Here is a 20613-nt window from a genome sequence, read left to right as displayed (position 1 = left end):
GATTACTTTTGTGAATCAGGCCCATAGAGCCTGCCTGAGTTTGATTAAATATTTAGTTTCCTTTTCAGTTAGAAGGTTTAATGTGCAAAGTTTACGTTATGTGTATGAAGAATATGACCTATGTAGCAAGAGCCAGAAATTATTCTAATAATGTCATGTTGCATCATGCGTCTTCTTTGTTCTCTCCTACATCACGTCTTCTTGACTACTATATGAATCAGTGCTAAAAATCAGACTACACATATGCAGGCTTTGTCTTGGAGAGCTTCCAGGTTAGGATGCACACATCACAGTAGCTCAAGGCATACCAAATGCACTCAAATCATAACAGTATTAATCACCCATACTTTTTACGGTTTAACAACACCACTCTTAATGGAAGAATAGCATCAAGCACCATAGTTCCAGACACATCTTCAAATGTCATCACCAAATAGCTCATTCTAGAGAGAACCCTTGATCCTTCATGCTGACAACATGGACAGGTTGCCATAGTAGGTCTGATTCACAAACTGCACTTTTGAGTAAATTTAAACATTTGAGTAAGTTAACTACTTTTTGGTATTGAAATACTCTACTCATGCATGCTGTCAGGTTACCAATTTACAAAAAGTAGCAAGGTCCCATTGGGAATTGTCCCCCAGTGCACTGCGTTAGATGATACCCGCAGGTATAATAAAGTTCAAGCAGACAGAAGTTTGTTTCCAAATTGTTCTGTTATTGTGATTTTCAAAACGGTGTATAATCACTCCATGTTTAAAATGTAGTATTTCTTCAACATCAGAAAAATTACATCCAAACTTATTTCATCAATCCCATCAGTCCCTATGCATTTCGGGCTTGTGTAGCCCTTCGTCAGGAGCGGAGTCTGTAAGTTAAACAATACAAAATGAACTGAGTACCGAGAAGACTTCTCTGATTGCTGTCACATTAATAAGACATCATGATTCCCATGTTCTGTGTGAAGTTGCAAATTACTTGCACATGCACTGTGTATCACAAATGACCATAAAAAACGTGCTACTCTTGAATAAACACATGAAAAGTAAACCATAATCCAGAAAAAGTAACCATGAGTGCAGAGACAAGATGAAGCCGTGCTAAAATTAAATCATAGTCTTGGGCAGTGTCCGTACAAGGGTGCAAGGTAGCGCGAGTGACAGCGTATACAGACTGGGCGTGCTCGTTAAACTATGAACAGTGGATACATCGGAATATAGAGCCAGAGTGGCGTGCCTCGAAAGGTTCAAGGTTAATAAACATGCAGACTTTCGTTGCGGTAAACGCACCGCCCGAAGTCGGTACTTACAGAAGGTTAGAGTGCAATCCTAATCGAAGATTTCAGTGTGTGTCAAGGATACCGGTAGGCGGAAGCTTATGTTAAGAGCAACCCGATCAGTGCTAGTGGTTAACAGAAATGACGGACTGAAGACCGTCCGACATTTGGTGAAAAATATGTTGCAAAACGGCTGCCATTATAGAGAGGTGAAATCCACAGTGAAACAACAGAAAATTAAACTCCGTGAAGTAAAAGGAAAATAATGCGTATCCTTAAAAGAAAATTATAAGAGAATAAAAAAGAGGAACAGGTAAAGATACATATAACGGTCATTAATTAGTCTGTCATGGAAAACAAGACACAAAACATAGCTGGATCATTCAGTGTGATACATTCATGGTTTACTGATAACAAAGAAATTCCATGCGATCATTCAGCCCTGTGGGCTGCATCGTGCTCAGGTAACGTATCCAAAAGTTCTCCCTCTGTAATAGTTTATTCTTAGGGTTCATGCCTTCCTGATTCATTACGTTTTCCAGGACCATAAATTGTAGCTGAGCTACATTGTGTCTACGTTCAAGAAAATGTGTGGTAACTGATGACTTGGTATTGGCTGTTCTTATGTTACTTTTGTGCTCCAGGATTCTGGTTCTTATTTTCCTCTCGGTATGTCCAACATAACATAGGCCACATGGGCATTTCAGTAGATAAATTACGTTAGATGTGTTACATGTTGCGTTGACTTTAAGTTTGATTTTGTGACCTGTCATCGGATGATGTAACACATTGCTTTGATCACATTGTTACAATTGCTACAATTGTAACAAGGCTGTAATCCCTTGTAACTCAGTGGTGGACTGACAGGTTTAGAGTTGGTTAACAGTTCCTTAATGTTTGGACCAAGGGTATATGCAAAGATGGGTTTTTCTTCAAAAGGTCCCCTAAAATCAGGTTCCTTGCTCAAGAGTGGCCAATGTCTCAATATGATGTTTCGGTATTTGTTGCTCAGGGTAGAATATTTTGAGACCACGGTCATACGTTTCTGAATGATTTTCGGTTTGGACTTCAATAAGTCTTCTCTTTTCATTTGTTCACATTTAGATCTCGATTTATTAATAATGGCCTCAGGGTATCCACGGTCTTTGAATCGTTGACACACGTATTACGCCTGCCTCGTAAATCGTCAGCCTCAGCAGCCCTGAACACCTTACACTGGCTGCCAATAGGGAAAAGAGTCTTATTCAAACTTCTCTTAATTACCTTTAGGGCCTTCTACAAACGTGGCCCATCCTATCTTCAAAATGGGTTTAAAAGATACCATCCAGCACGCTGTCTGAGATCTGCTAATCAGAACCTGCTCACTTTGCCCCGTTTCAAACTCGTCACTAAGGGTGGCAAATCCATTTTTGTACTTGGAACCAAAGCCTGGAACAAACTTCCCCTTTCCTTGCGATCTATTTCGCAAGAAGCCCTTTTTAGGAAGTCACTGAAAACTTGGATTTTCTCTCTGCCTGACGCCTCTTGCAGGGCCTTAGTGTAATGTGTGTGCAGAAACTAGGACATTCTTTTCCGTTTCCAACCGGTCCATCTGAGTTGGTGAGCGCCAAGATACTCCTTGGAGTGGAAGTTGCGCGGTATAAATGTCATTTACATTACATTACATTACATGACATCCATTTGTTGTTCACCTTCATTGTCATCAGATACAATGCGTTTGGTCCTCATCAATTGAGACAAGGGAAGATTGTTCTTGAGGTTTTGCCTGTGAAAACTCTTATAATGGAGAGTACTGTTGCGATCCGTGTCTTTCCTGTATACCATGGTTCGAAATTTGAGGTTCTCCAACGTCATCTGTACATCAAGATAGTTTACTCTCTTACGGTCATAGACCCATGTAAATTGTATTCGGTCGTTAATGGTGTTCAAAAGTTCCAAAAAAGATACCAAATTGGTTTCCGATCCAGACCATATTAAAAAAAATTTCATTAATGTAACGGATGTACAATTTACCAAATTGTGCCCACTCTGGTAGATTCAAGATGTTATTCTGTTCGAAGTAATGCATGAAAAGATTCGCATAGACAGGGGCAGCACAATTGCCCATCGACGTTCCATTGAGTTGAAGGTAGCATGTGTCTCGCCAGGTGAAATAACTTTGGTATAAGGTGAAGCCTAATAATTCCATCAAGAATGGTTGGAGTACAGAGTTGATATCTGAATTCAAAATGGCGTTTTCAATTGCTTCAATTCCCAAGTCGTGCGGGGTGGATGTATATAGCGCCTTTACGTCGACAGTGCACAGCTAGTATTCTTCACTATCTGATAATTGTAAATTCGCAAGTTTATTAAGAAAATGAGTGGTGTCTTATATATATGTCGGTGTTTTAATCACTAGAGGTTGAAGATGTTTGTCGAGCAATTTTCTGACAGGTTCATGAATACTGCCTCTCGTAGAGACAATCGGCCTGAATCGAGGTTCCTTGGGGTCTTTATGTACCTTCGGTAACATATACAACGAAGGTGTTCTCGAATTTTCCTGAGTTAAATATCGTTTAGTTTTTTCTGTAATGATGTTGTCGTCTAAAGCCCTTGTAACTCAGTGGTGGACTGACAGGTTTAGAGTTGGTTAACAGTTCCTTAATGTTTGGACCACGGGTATATGCAAAGATGGGTTTTTCTTCAAAAAGTCCCCTAAAATCAGGTTCCTTGCTCAAGAGTGGCCAATGTCTCAATATGATGTTTCGGTATTTGTTGCTCAGGGTAGAATATTTTGAGACCACGGTCATACGTTTCTGAAGGACGTAAGTCCAGTAGTGTGTTGTCAGGTTGAGGCTCAACCGTAACAATGTTCTCGAAAAAATGACGGAGTCGAATGTTTCTTATCAGTTTGAAAAAGCTAACCTCTAGCTCTAGGGTATTAGAGTTGGTTGTAGGTACAAATGATTGTCCTTTATGGAGGGTTTTTATTTCCAGTTCAGTTAATGTATGTGAGGATATGTTAATCGCTAAGTTGTTCAAATCTGTCCTCTCTTTTTGCTTTTCTTCTTCTCTGGTTCTTTTGTTTTTTCGACTGTTCCTTCCCCTCCGGGTTCTTCCTGTATTCCTTGGCCTCTTTCTTAAAAAGAGACCGCAGATTCGGGAATAGTAGTATCTTCCGGTATGGTTGATGATTTAGCTGGTTGTTTACTAGATTGTGCGTCGCTGTCAGATGAAGAGGTTTCTGTGGCCGAATAGGGATTAAAAGCTTTTGGTTGGCGTCGGTGGGCGTACACCTCTGCCCAGGTGTACACCTCGCCGAGCTTATAATCTATGGTGTCCCTTTTGTATTTACGGATTTTTCTTTCCTGAATTTCTTGAGTGTATTTATCCAATTGAATATTCAAATCCTCTAACATTTTGGAGTAGTCAATTGATTCCATCATTTCCGACAGATCCTTTTTGGTGTTATTGATCTCTTCGTTCAGTTCCTCTAGGGTTTTGGATAATTCCTCCACAAGAAAGGCAAAAAGAGAGGACAGAATTGAACAACTTAGTCCTCGCAGTACCTTTATGGCTCCCATCAGCCATAAGCTGATAGATACCTTTGAAAACCTGGTGAAACAGGACATAACAACCTTACAGTTCCAGACGAAACTGAAAAACAGCAATTTGACCATCAAAGAAAGCGCCCTATTGACGAAGATAGCTGGCAACAAAGATCTAGTTTGTCAAAATGCGGATAAGGTTGGCGCCTTGGTTATAATGGACAGTGAATTCTATAACCAACAAGTATATCTTCATGTTACAGACTCTACTACGTACGCACCACTGGACAGAAACCCCACGGAAGAATTTAAACAAACACTTGAATCCATCTTATACAGAGCTTTGGAGGACAACATCATTACAGAAAAAACTAAACTATATGTAAGTCAGGAAAATCCGAGAACACCTTTGTTGTATATGTTACCGAAGGTACATAAAGACCCCAAGAAACCTCCATTCAGGCCGATTGTCTCTACGAGAGGCAGTATTCATGAACCTGTCGGAAAATTGCTCGACAAACATCTTCAACCTCTAGTGATTAAAACACCAACATATACACAAGACACCACTCATTTTCTTAATAAACTTGCGAATTAACAATTATCAGATAGTGAAGAATACTGGATGTGCACTGTCGACGTAAAGGCGCTATATACATCCATCCCGCACGACTTGGGAATTGAAGCGATTGAAAACACCATCTTGAATTCAGATATCAACTCTGTACTCCAACCATTCTTGATGGAATTATTAGGCTTCACCTTATACCAAAGTTATTTCACCTGGCGAGACACATGCTACCTTCAACTCAATGGAACGTCGATGGGCAATTGTGCTGCCCCTTTCTATGCGAATCTTTTCATGCATTACTTCGAACAGAATAACATCTTGAATCTACCAGAGTGGGCACAATTTGGTAAATTGTACATCCGTTACATTGATGACATTTTTTTATTATGGTCTGGATCGGAAACCAATTTGGTATCTTTTTTGGAACTTTTGAACACCATTAACGACCGAATACAATTTACATGGGTCTATGACCGTAAGAGAGTAAACTATCTCGATGTACAGGTGACGTTGGAGAACCTCAAATTTCGAATCATGGTATACAGGAAAGACACGGATCGCAACAGTACTCTCCATTATAAAAGTTTTCACAGGCAAAACCTCAAGAACAATCTTCCCTTGTCTCAATTGATGAGGACCAAACGCATTGTATCTGATGACAATGAAGGTGAACAACAAATGGATGTCATGTGTCAACGATTCAAAGATCGTGGATACCCTGAGGCCATTATTAATAAATCGAGATCTAAATGTGAACAAATGAAAAGAGAAGACTTATTGAAGTCCAAACCGAAAATCATTCAGAAACGTATGACCGTGGTCTCAAAATATTCTACCCTGAGCAACAAATACCGAAACATCATATTGAGACATTGGCCACTCTTGATCAAGGAACCTGATTTTAGGGGACTTTTTGAAGAAAAACCCATCTTTGCATATACCTGTGGTCCAAACATTAAGGAACTGTTAACCAACTCTAAACCTGTCAGTCCACCACTGAGTTACAAGGGATTACAGCCTTGTTACAATTGTAGCAATTGTAACAATGTGATCAAAGGCAATGTGTTTCATCATCCGATGAAAGGTCACAAAATCAAACTTAAAGTCATCGCAACATGTAACACGTCCAACGTAATTTATCTACTGAAATGCCCATGTGGCCTATGTTATGTTGGACATACCGAGAGGAAAATAAGAACCAGAATCCTGGAGCACAAAAGTAACATAAGAACAGCCAATACCAAGTCATCAGTGGCCACACATTTTCTTGAACGTAGACACAATGTAGCTCAGCTACAATTTATGGTCCTGGAAAACGTAATGAATCAGGAAGGCATGAACCCTAAGAATAAACTATTACAGAGGGAGAACTTTTGGATACGTTACCTGAGCACGATGCAGCCCACAGGGCTGAATGATCGCATGGAATTTCTTTGTTATCTGTAAACCATGAATTTATCACACTGAATGATCCAGCTATGTTTTGTGTCTTGTTTTCCATGACAGACTAATTAATGACCATTATATGTATCTTTATCTGTTCCTCTTTTTTATTCTCTTATAATTTTCTTTTAAGGATACGCATTATTTTCCTTTTACTTCACGGAGTTTAATTTTCTGTTGTTTCACTGTGGATTTCACCTCTCTATAATGGCGGCCGTTTTGCAACGTATTTTCACCACATGTCGGACGGTCTTCAGTCCGTCATTTCTGTTAACCACTAGCACTGATCGGGTTGCTCTTAACATAAGCTTCCGCCTACCGGTATCCTTGACACACACTGAAATCTTCGATTAGGACTGCACTCTAACCTTCTGTAAGTACCGACTTCGGGCGGCGCGTTTACCGCAACGAAAGTCTGCATGTTTATTAACCTTGAACCTTTCGAGGCACGCCACTCTGGCTCTATATTCCGATGTATCCACTGTTCCTAGTTTAACGAGCACGCCCAGTCTGTATACGCTGTCACTCGCGCTACCTTGCACCCTTGAACGGACACGGCCACAGACTATGATTTAATTTTAGCACGGCTTCATCTTGTCTCTGCACTCATGTTTACTTTTTCTGGATTATGGTTTACTTTTCATGTGTTTATTCAAGAGTAGCACGTTTTTTATGGTCATTTGTGATACACAGTGCATGTGCAAGTAATTTGCAACTTCACACAGAACATGGGAATCATGATGTCTTATTAATGTGTTAGCAATCAGAGAAGTCTTCTCGGTACTCAGTTCGTTTTGGATTGTTTAACTTACAGACCCCTCCCCTGACGAAGGGCTACACAAGCCCGAAATGCATAGGGACTGATGGGATTGATGAAATAAGTTTGGATGTAATTTTCTGATGTTGAAGAAATACTACATTTTAAACATGGAGTGATTATACACCGTTTTGAAAATCACAATAACAGAACAATTTGGAAACAAACTTCTGTCTGCTTGAACTTTATTATACCTGCGGGTATCATCTAACGCGGTGCACTGGGGGACAATTCCCAATGGGAACTTGCTACTTTTTGTATTTATCTCAACGCTGCACTGTTCAGACAGCGAAGCCCTGGTTTGCTCTCGACAACCTATCATTCATTTAAATTGATACATTAAAATTACGGTGCATGCCTTATCTACAACAGAGATGATTATCAAAAAGTGAGCGACCCAAAATAACCCTTGAGGGCTTGGGTAATTTAGTAGAGGGGTATAGGTGCCTACAAGGGATATGATTTGAATTAGGTACAGATTGTAAGTTACAATTAACTCAAGAGGAGAAGTCAATCATCCTGATGTGTAGCTAATACATCAAAATCGAATAAATCAAGATTATGAAATCACATATAACAAATTTGAACACATACACAACATATAGACAACAAAACACGAAGGTGTATCTAAAAAAATGAATTTTATCAAAAGTTTTTTTTTAAATAATTCAACAGAGCAGAAAATAGGAGATGCAGGTACAACAAAGTTGATGCCAAATTAATAAGTGTCACAGCAAAACCTAAAGAAACATCTATCCCAAATCAAGACGAATTAAGCACTGCAGGGATAAGATGATAGTGTCGACGTTTCGGTCTCTTAAAACACAGTTTCCGAGACCATCCTCAGGAATGATGTCACTTATGTACTGCTAAGAACTGTAGTGTAATCTGAAACGTAAATGTTTACAATTACACATCCATCATAATTTACAAAAGATCATACACCTAGGTGACAAACTACATAGACCAGTGAATCACTAATCTTAACACTACAGACATAATCATGATATTTACAAAAAACACAGACAAAAATACATTTGTAAAATTTACAGAAACACACATGAGACCCTATCATTCCAGCAGCTTGGCTGTGAATGTTCAATGTGCACGAAACAATATAAACCATTTGCAAATGTTAGGTCTGAGTCATTAATTCTAGCTAGAAAATATATGTGCAAACAAGTTTAGAAGGTATTTGTGCACAGGACTTTAGTCTAAGAAAACATAGGCCACAATCTCAAATTTCGATTGGCTCATTGCATATTGGGTGATCAGTTTGACATTGATCAAAAGACAGTTAATCATATTCATACTCAGTTTAACGTTTTTATTAACATATCTAGTCGTGTGTTTGTGGCGACATATATCATTATAGCTGGATATTTACAAGGGATTCCAGAAACTAATCAAACAGTCCTCAGCAATCATGCATTGGTTGAGTTCCTTAAACGTAAATACCCACTTTTAACTTTGCTTAATCTAAATCATCACAGCAAATATGTGTGCCTAACGCACTAGCATTGACACAGTAAAATACGGTTGCTTTACAAACATACCAGGGTGACGGATATTGTTGAAGTGCAAGTATCACTAGGACCTGGCAAAGGGGAATCCTCGGTCGGGTGCTAAGCCTAAATATAACAGAACTCAATGTTTAGCCCCGAGTATTAACGGAAACTAACGGTGCTTAGGGTTAACATAAGGTGAAAAGTACCTGGTAGTACATAAATCGCGTGCCTCCTGTTGATGATGACAAACAACTAGGAACGTGAATGGTGGACGTAATTGGCGCTAATCCGATGGGACCAAGTGTGAACCACTGAAAAGAAAGGAAGGGCCAATAGGTATGGGTCTGAAGAACATATCGTAGTCTCAGAGACCGTTATAACATGACAAATCTTAACGCACCTCTATTTAGGAAAATATGGACCTTTAGATGACGAAGCCTCGTAGCATCAAGGGAGTATTTAAGACGATGTGGCTTTGACCTAAAACAACGATAAATGTAAATAATATACTAGTAGCACGTAAAATTTTGCAAATAAAGACGTGCAGATGGGAAGGGAAATTACCTTATCCAATGTAGCAATATCCTGGATTGAAGTTATTTAAGGCTGCTTGACTCAATTATTGAGCAGTCTCTAAAGTAAAAAAGAATAACTATCAGCATGAGTGCTTACGATTGAAGCCAACACTAAATCGGCTAAGTTGAGCTTACCTCTGGTGTCTGTAAAAGTCGAAATCAATCTGACGAACAGCACGGCTGAAGCGAAGTCATTAGTTCCCTACAGCCGTCTTATTTAAAGCGCTGTTTGAAGCGCGAAACAGGACTAAACATCCTGTCTGTCTGACCGCGGTTTTTGGTCGCCATCTTTGAATGGTCATTAATGAATAATACAGGGACACTAAACGGGATCTCGGATCTAACTGTATACCGAGGCGGGTGCCGCCTTGGGATATTTATCGCACCTTGCAAAATGTGGCACAGTTAGGACAATTTGCCATCTGCGAATAACTAATATAGACAATCTACATTAAAAGCAACAGCTATCTTCTAATTAGAAAATGAGTTGGCGGAAGGGCAGTCTTTATGTTGGTAAAGCATCCGTAACATTTATACATTCGAACAAACCAATCATATAAAAGTAATCTACAAAATACAAAAGCAAAAAAAGCTAACCATACGGAAATTACTCAGAGCCTACTCAGATAGCTAAAATGACAGGTCTTTCAACAATGCACATGGACTATTGATTAGGAAAGACACGCCAAGGCATGCCATTCGGTTGCCGAGTTTAGGCCTCTTTTAACTGTATCAGTAAGGCAAATTAATTTGCCCTCTCTCAGTGACAGAATCCTGTCCACGTTATTTAAAGCAACCGTATTTTACTGTGTCAATGCTAGTGCGTTAGGCACACATATTTGCTGTGATGATTTAGATTAAGCAAAGTTAAAAGTGGGTATTTACGTTTAAGGAACTCAACCAATGCATGATTGCTGAGGACTGTTTGATTAGTTTCTGGAATCCCTTGTAAATATCCAGCTATAATGATATATGTCGCCACAAACACACGACTAGATATGTTAATAAAAACGTTAAACTGAGTATGAATATGATTAACTGTCTTTTGATCAATGTCAAACTGATCACCCAATATGCAATGAGCCAATCGAAATTTGAGATTGTGGCCTATGTTTTCTTAGACTAAAGTCCTGTGCACAAATACCTTCTAAACTTGTTTGCACATATATTTTCTAGCTAGAATTAATGACTCAGACCTAGCATTTGCAAATGGTTTATATTGTTTCGTGCACATTGAACATTCACAGCCAAGCTGCTGGAATGATAGGGTCTCATGTGTGTTTCTGTAAATTTTACAAATGTATTTTTGTCTGTGTTTTTTGTAAATATCATGATTATGTCTGTAGTGTTAAGATTAGTGATTCACTGGTCTATGTAGTTTGTCACCTAGGTGTATGATCTTTTGTAAATTATGATGGATGTGTAATTGTAAACATTTATGTTTCAGATTACACTACAGTTCTTAGCAGTACATAAGTGACATCAGTCCTGAGGATGGTCTCGGAAACTGTGTTTTAAGAGACCGAAACGTCGACACTATCATCTTATCCCTGCAGTGCTTAATTCGTCTTGATTTGGGATAGATGTTTCTTTAGGTTTTGCTGTGACACTTATTAATTTGGCATCAACTTTGTTGTACCTGCATCTCCTATTTTCTGCTCTGTTGAATTATTTTTAAAAAAACTTTTGATAAAATTCATTTTTTTAGATACACCTTCGTGTTTTGTTGTCTATATGTTGTGTATGTGTTCAAATTTGTTATATGTGATTTCATAATCTTGATTTATTCGATTTTGATGTATTAGCTACACATCAGGATGATTGACTTCTCCTCTTGAGTTAATTGTAACTTACAATCTGTACCTAATTCAAATCATATCCCTTGTAGGCACCTATACCCCTCTATTATCTACAACAGGTTACCAATTTACTCATACCTGCAAGATGTTGTTTCTTACCTGTAAGGTGCTTGGTGGGTTTTTCAGAAATGCTATGAGCCAACCTCCCAGTACCCCTAAACTATAAGCAGAGATTTATGCAAACATTATGGCTACAAAATAGAAACTAGGGAGGAGGGCCAGACTCGGACGCTGTTGAATTCCTGTTGGCGAGCTGCGACGCAACAGGAAATACTCAATAATCCCTAATGTATCAATCAGATGAATTGAGAAGTGTAAATGTCCTACCAGCTAATCTACAGGAATGTTCTTAGCATCCTGGTTGTCGTGGTGTTTCGGAGGATGCCTTCGTATGTGTAGTAACGTAGGTTGTTGTTCTGTAAGTGGAGCAATGTCAGATGTGTCCATAAAAGGTTGTATGATGTCTTCTTCTGTTCTTTGTAAATAAAACATGTATATTAGTTCTTCAGTTCTTATATACATAAGATGCCATTTCTTAACTTAATAAACCTTTTACACACTGCTTCTGCTTTTACCCACTTACTTAATATAGTTTGCTTTCTTGTTTCCTCTACTCCATCACTCTATTCTTTAAAATATAAATGCATCAAAACATAGAAACCTTCTTTCATAAATACTATAATTTTCTCAATATTTACCGTTCTCACTATAACACACAACTGTGCTTTAAATTGTCTTTTTGTAATGCAAAAAGAGTGTCCTATAATTGTCCTTGTGATTTCTGCTGTCTTGCGGTGGGCGGCTTATGTATAGAAGAATTGAAAAGTCACTTAGCTTTCTTTTTCTGTTTTCAGATATCATGGATGTTGCTGAAGTCAAAATCCCAGGAATCCGGAAACTCGGGTAAGTAGAATCGACGTCTCCGCGACGGCAGGCTGAATGCTAAGCGCCTTCCGGACGCTCGGGCGTTGCTTTTATAGCCATGCCACACCTGAACCGCACCGAAATGACTGCTATGTCGCATGCGTTTAGACGCGAGGCAATGGGCAGTCAAACCAAGTGTTTATTTCTCATGCGCGTTTCAGCGCAAGGCTTTTTCCCACTGTTGCGGGATGCAAAAACAAGCTTTCTACCGCATTAATTATAAAGGCAAAACTAGCATCTACAGTATTTCCTCATAGACAAAAGGAGTAACAATACATAGCAGTGATAAACCAGGTAATAAATCAGGCAATAATAACTGAGTGAACACGCAATGATTTTTAAGTACTCCATTGTTACATAGATAAACATAACACTAGGCATACATCTTTTTAGGAGTGCTGGATGCGAGGGATAGCTGTAGGTTTTTTATGGGGGTATGCACCCAGCAGCCTTTATGTCTGTGCTGTAGTGTTAATGGAGTATGGTTTCATATGTAAAGAGACTTGCTCGGATCCAGTCCTCTCAAAATAACATGTAATGTATAAACAACATGTTTGTCTAACTAATAATTGCATTACACAACATTTTTAGTATCTAGGGGAAGCTCGCATATGTGCTTTTACTAACAGTAACTCGGATGCATTAAAATGGCCACCGAAAATGCGGGAAACTTTCTGCGCATGCGTCTGCCACACTCACTTGGTGTGACATATCTTTGCTTGGGGGGAATTTTTTTGCAGCTGCGCACTAGAATTAAGATAGCCACTTCATATTTTACATACTAAAGCACCTGCTGCTCCTCTAACTAAACTTTGTTCGTTCTGCTTAACTACTAATGCTATAGTTAAAATAAAATAATGGGAATAGTGTAGAGATAAGTGGTAAACAGTGCATTCATTTATTCTTGTGTACTAAATTGTTTCTCTTTGACTTTGCTGCTAGCTCGTATTTTGAGCCTGACAAGAGTTTCTGAACCCCATCTTGAAAAACTGCATCTGCGCAGATGAACTCTAAAGCTCTGAAGCATTGGCATTAAAAAGCAGCCAAGTTCTGACTTACTTGTAATAATCATGGGAAGATGACCGCCTGACCCCTCAAGAGGAACTTATTGAATACAATTTGTATAAATTTGAAACATTATTTGCTGGGTGGAATAAAAGTGCATGGGAAAGTAAAATTATGGGCGGGAGCATTGATTTAAATACTGAATGATGATATTCTCATAACTGGTATGGTGTGATGACCTCTCCTCGTCTTTTGACCAATCAAACCAAGGGAATACACACATTTGCAACACTATGGGGTGGTACATTGACCCGGAAAATGGTATAACTAAGGTAGGCTTAGCTAGTTAGTTTGTCCAACTTGTCCGAGTAGCTGACCTGTCACTGACCCAACGCACGCTATAGGAGATCGAGAGCAGAGGTGCTGGCGGAGCACTCTGTCAGAAGAATCTGGAAATACTGAGGGAGAAGAATCGATAACCCAATCGGGGTCCGACTGTTAGCCGCAGAGAGGGGTGTGACGCTGACGTTGCACTTAGCTGAGGGTACCTGTCCTGCATCTGTCCTGTCCTGATCCGTATTGGTCTGCACCTGTTTATCCTGATCTGCACCTGTTAATCCTGTTGGCACCTGAACTATCAGGAGTCCTATTTCTTTGTCCCAACCTGTGGTCAGGGTTGGTCTTTACACCATTCTAGGTAAATATAAATCTGTGTGGATATGTTATTCTATTGTTTCCCTTTCTCACCCATCCCAGGTATTCATGTCTATAGGAAATCTTGTAACATTTTTATATTATTGCATTAGTTGTTAATTTCCCCATTGAAAAGGCTTTAACTGCTATTGTATGGACTGTGACATTTAATAATTTACATAGATAAAGTCCTTAAACATTCCTGGGTCCCGGTGAGTATGCTAATTGAGCAGGTAACTCTGTGCGCCATCAGAGTGCTAGTACTAAGGAACTTACTACAGTCCAGGCGTGGAATCATGACACATGCACCATACCCATCTTAAAAAAAAGGTTCCATCCCAACCAGACATTGACCCACCCCCGGTGATTATAATTGAAAAGGGCGGACCACAGTATTACAGTAATACAGCAGCACCATCGTAGGGCACCAAAAATATCTGCTTTTGGCCCCAGGGGGCATCCCTCTGGGACACCCCTCCACAAAGTCTAGGGAGCCAGGGCATTCCTACCATGTCCTGCTATATTTGTTTCTTTTTTCTTCATACGACATGTGGACTGAGTCCCCGAGTCCCAAACTTGGTGGCCGACAACCAGATCCAATCATTTGATCTGCTGGTCTTGCTGCACTATCATGGCTTGAGATATCTATACATTTTGAACCATAATTTCTCAAAACCTACAGATTTTATGCCAATTCATAACAATCACGTGCAATGCAATCGGTCTCGCCTTTGAGACCTTTATGTATTTAGCTATGCAGCAAATTAGCCTGGGTGCTGAAATATCTACTATTCTTTAACATGGAGGGAAAGTAAGCACCAAACTGGGTGACACGCCAGGTATGCAAACACAAGGAGAGAAATATTGCCTTTCAGCCGGAAATGGTATAGTCGAAAGCTCTGTTTTTAACATAAAATCAGAGCCTTCGTTGGTCATATCACTGTAAATACAAGATTTGAAAAAAATATTATTCTTTACGGGTGCTTGTGGAAGATAATTTCTATGGACTGGAATCTAGAGAATGCTACAGTGATTCCGCATTTTACTGACCTCTGCTGGTCGTTTTCTATCAAGAAAGTTAAAAAGAGGCAGTTGCCAGAACAAAACAAAAAAGGAAAGTACCTAAGCAGAAACCAATTCTGGTATTTTACTAACCCTGCTGGTCGTTTTCTATCAAGACATTTAAATAGAGAATTTGAACAGAAAAAAAAGTCCCTAAGCGGAAGCAGACAAGTCCTAGGTCTGATCTCCAGAGCCCACAAAGTGTATACACATATAAGTATAAACTAAAGTATATACAAGAAGTCTTGAATGCTCGACCTAAGAATAACAAGGAAAATGCTTATTTTTCTCTGCCCCGCTTGACGGATCACCCAAAACTTTTCAGGACAGAACTGAGGTGGATAGACCTATTTTAAGTGTTGTGAAAATTTATCAAACAGATAAAGTTATAGCAAAACAAAAAAGCTATTTCTTATCTATAACTACATGGTGACGAAGGTCACTATGTGGCATATAATTAATTTGCTTTCTCTTCTTCTAAAGTATCATTGTACCTGGAGCCTGCTATAAATTATCAAATAAATTGCCAAATAAATACAAAAATACTGTTCTTTAATTATACAGCTGATATTTTACCAGAAAGTTCCTTGTTTGACAGATCACATGTCTAGGTACATTTTGGGAAACCTAACAGTGACAAGAGAATTTCTGTTGTAGTGAAAATATCCTTGATGAATAACCAACAAAGAATGGGGAGCCTCTTATGTGTTTTGCTTTTCTGCACTTTTGCATCCCCTCCATTGTTGCTTGGCGTTACAGCAAACTCTGTGTGTGGCTACATCATTCACCCCTCCCCAATGTTGTGTCGCCGACTGGCAAATCATCCCGTTTGTTGCTCCTGCTTTTACAGCCCACCTGCTTTTGCTCATTTTTTTTTTTTTTTTAGTTACCAATGCAATTCGAATCAGTGACTAAAAAAATGAAACACACGTTATTTAGCAAGCATACAGGTTTGGTGCACATGCCTACAAAATGACGTGAGTGGCTGCATCAAAGGCTTTTTTTGTTTGTTTTTTACTTTATTTAAGCTGCACAGGGTCATTGATGACTGTGTAGTGTGGCTGAAAAGGCAATGATCTATTGGTTCTGACAACCCGTGTTTAACGAGAAAGGGGGATTCTATCAGGAAAATATTTTCCCTTTCCGCTGAAACATTTTTGACCTGATAAAAGACATTTTCACTGCGACTGCTGCGGTATATTCTGTGCCCTACGGTAATTTTCAGTAATAAATGTAGAAAACGCTTGGAAAGTTCGTTTTTTTGTAGATTTTTATGATGGATTGAGGAATTTATAACCCAGAGAACTCAAATGGTTGTAAAAATTTGATTCACAGATTTGAGTCACATATTTCCAATGTAACTAAAAACGTATAGTGGGTGATGAGTGAGAACAATCAAGCACGTTTTTAAGAAACGTGCCCCTACTTCAATGGTGTAGCAATATGGTCTTTAAGATATGGAAAAACAACAGCAAAGGTGCACCACAACAAATAAGATAATAAGTGCAAGAAGTATTTGAGCACAATAAAGAAAAATAACATAAAGGAGTATTGTTAGTCTTCTTTTAATCTTTAATTTTCAATTCGCAGTGAAACAAAAACAGCCGACGCGTTTCGTCCCGAGCCGGGACTTCTTCAGGGCTGTCGGTAAAAAACATATACATACAATCAATTTTGTGTTCAACAAATAACTTACAATCTTACAATCTAAACAACGACAGACAAGTTAAAAACTAAAAACTTCCTACGATAGACATGGAGCTATTTACATTGATCCTTGGGCTTAAGTCCACAGACAATCTTTGCTCTTAGGGTCAAAGCCAGGCATCAAGATGTATACATTTGTGAGAGCAATTTAATATGTTAAAAAAACAGATATACAGACATTATATACATGTACACAAAATCATTTTCTGATAATTACATTACAACCCAACATATTCTATCTCAGGAGGGATAGATATGTACAAAGCGCCTCCAGTATATGCTTGAAGCACCAGGAGGGACCAAGCTGAAAACGGGAATGAGAAAATTTGAAGAAAAAAGGCAGAGTGAACGAGAGGAGGCCCCATAACAGGAGTGGGCTAGTTACATCTAGTAAGGGACCCAGTGAGAAGAGTAACCAACTACGTCCAGCGACCACTACCCTTGTTAAACCGAAATCAACGCACATTTACCTTTAAGTCTTATAATACGTCGCTTATGGAGGCAGGATAATGTCAAGGGAACTGGAGTCCAAGGATTACCTTCCCAGCTACTGGTCTTTAAGATATGTACAGCGATGAGCAGCAATAAAGTTGTAACTATATATACACACACACACACATACATGCATTGGCCAAACTTTGCTATCCATGGATGATTCCTAGGCATTGCGTTTTGACGTAGTCTAGTTAGTCGAAAGCATGTCTTTTTTAAGCAGAGCAAAGTTGACCCCTATGGAAAAGTAAACTGAATAATCAGTGTCAGTGGCTCGCCCTACTGCTTGTGATATATGTTAATGTAGTTCTGCTTCAATGTAGGATGTTTGACCCTTTCCTGAGGCAGTTATGAATATGTATCAACGTATCTTTGTTCATTATTCAGTCACGGATTCATTTAGGTCAGCCTACAGGCAGGCTCTGGTGTACGTCCAGGGAGAACATGGCGCCTATTAAGGGGTGAACGGTCACCTACACCAGTGGATACAATTAATTGGTTTCTGCATAAACAGGGCTTTAACTCATGACAGAACTGTAACGCAAGCCTACTAACACTGCCTGTTTGTTAAATCTCTCAATAGAGAAATGAAAGCCTCACCTTAACTGCTCTTGACCATCTTAATGGAATCGGTCTTGCCAACTTGGTACAAGGGATGGCGTTGAGCTAGCGGTTCCGTCTTTAAAGGGCACCGACTGCTAATGAGTTAAAGAAACTCAGGGTATCCGTGACAAATACACTTACCTTTTATGTTACTCGGGCTCTCTCATGGTATGCATTTCTACTTCGGGCACAAAATGTCCCAGGCGCCTCTCACGCCTCAGCTCCACACTCATTTCGCAGAATTCATTGTTCCAAAGGAAACCTACCGGGACGGGTTATATTTAACGCTCAGCTACATTAGGTGATTGTGTGACAAGTAGGAGCATGACTGAATGGAGTCCCTGGAGCCGCATGTGCTGGGAAAACGGAACAAGATTTCGGCGGCTACCTTTGAGAAAAAGCATGTTGAATAAACACATTCATCGTCGGAAGCTGACTTCAGCCATTGTGCAAGAAGAAGAAGGGTGCGTTCCGAGGAGCGCGCGCCCTTTAGAACCCACAGTGCCTCTCCGCAGAAGAAAACGCGCAAAGTGTCTGCCGCCGCTCCCGCGGACGTCAAATCACCTCAAGGTTAAGGGTAGCGGAAGTGACATCACAGCTTCACTCACACACAAATGCTTACACTCTCAATCGCACATACACACTCTCACCTGCACGCATGCACACAATATACATTCAGAAGCATGTTCTACTTACCTCAGCTATCAGGGAGGGTCATATTCTGGCTAATTGTACTCAACTTTTTATTACACTAATGCTGAATAATATACTGTTGGTCAGTATTCGTGTAGTACATAAATGACAAAACACAAGGGGCCTTATTTATGAAGGCCTTGCGCCACCGGTGCGTCACTTTTTCCCATTTTAAAAGTGACGCACCGGCGGCGCAAGACCTTCATAAATAACGCCCCAGGAGGTTAAAGCCTCAACCGATGTACATAAGGACGAGATGCTCCCTGTGTTTCTGGCACTGATTTTGACACCTGAGTCCAGGGGTCGCACATGCAGTGCCAGGGGTCGCAAGGGCGAAGGCAGAGATCGCAATTGCGATCACTGGCGACCCCTAAATCAGGTCCATGGTCTTTCCATTTAATTAACCAATTTGATACACCGTTTACTCTTTCTGACGAATGTATCATAATAACATTTTATAAATGATCTCTCCTCAGTCACTTTCTCATAGTGAATCCTTTGCTGCTTTCCGATTAGTTCTAGTGCCACCACCAAGAACATCAGTTACATCCTAGTTTCATTTTAACGATTTTAGGGACCCTGGGCAAGAAATATTTTGGGGCCCCTGTTCAGAGCAACTTTAAACATTATGAACATTTTCCCGCTATTTTAAGTCCGCTTGATGCACTACAATGCCCCAAAAGTCCTTAAAATGATACTGGGTAGAGAGAGACAGAGTCAGAGGTGAAGGAAGGCGGATAGATGGACAGAAGTTGTGCTAGAGGAATATGAAAAAGACCGAGATCCAACAGAGAAGTTCACCTGTGAGGGGGCCCCTTGGAAGGTGGGGGCCCTGGGCAATTGCCAATTTTGCCCATGCCTTAAAATTAGTCTGGACAGAATTTCAATTAGACCATAGTAATTGGAGTAGTTTCTATCATTCCAAGTCAAGTCAAAGTTTATTATGTTTTGGCTCTCGTTGAGGGCCACATAAAATTATACACACAATTATACATACAAATGATGAATAAATGACAGCATAAAGCAAGTAAAAAGAAACACTACTTATCTGCGAGTAAAGCAATCATCAACATCTCCCTGTATTTCATTAATAAATATCTAAAATCCCTTTAAAAAATGTAAAAATTCTGGAACAAAACATTTCATTTGGGGGGCAATAAAGTGCATGGAAGAACATTTTTACATTTACAATTCCCAATTGTAAACAGATTGGTTTCAACCATTTATGGCGCAATGGGCGCAATACAGGACAAATAAGCAAGACATGATTACGGTCCTGTACAGCATTATTACAAAAATTGCATAGAGGAGATATCCCGTACCATTTTGCTAAAAGTATATTAAATGGAAGCAAATTATGTCTTAAAAGGTACCATAATCTACGGACACTATGGGGAATATTCCAGATAAGATATTGTTGGGCTAATTTTGGGGTAAATGTTTTTACCAGGGCTACCCTTTCTTTTTGTCTAGGTTGGGCTAGTATATCCGACTTATAACAGAGTTCCCAGGACGTACTTTTTAATTTAGACTTTAGTTCAGATGGTGAAAGTAAGAATAACGTGCTTTCATCCAGTTCGAGCAGCGATACCGCTTTTCTAAAGTTTTTTACCAACTGCGAGAACTCGTTAAAGTTGCCCAAGAGTTCCTTTTTAATAATTTCTCTTAAGGTCCCCGGTTTACCTCTGGCCAAACAGGCTACCCATCTTACGAGGGCAACCAACCCCTGGGCCCAACAACTTCGAAGTCCGAATTCCAGCCTGCATGAAGATGTAGAACAGGCTGTGTTAAGAGAAAAGATTTTTCTTAGTACCTTTCCTTCTATTTTTTGCATAAAACCCCATTGTTTCAACTCCAC

This window comes from Lissotriton helveticus, chromosome 4_1, assembly GCF_964261635.1.
Source record: "Lissotriton helveticus chromosome 4_1, aLisHel1.1, whole genome shotgun sequence".
Lineage (NCBI taxonomy): Eukaryota > Metazoa > Chordata > Amphibia > Caudata > Salamandridae > Lissotriton > Lissotriton helveticus.
Note: the sequence above shows the minus strand (reverse complement) of the source record.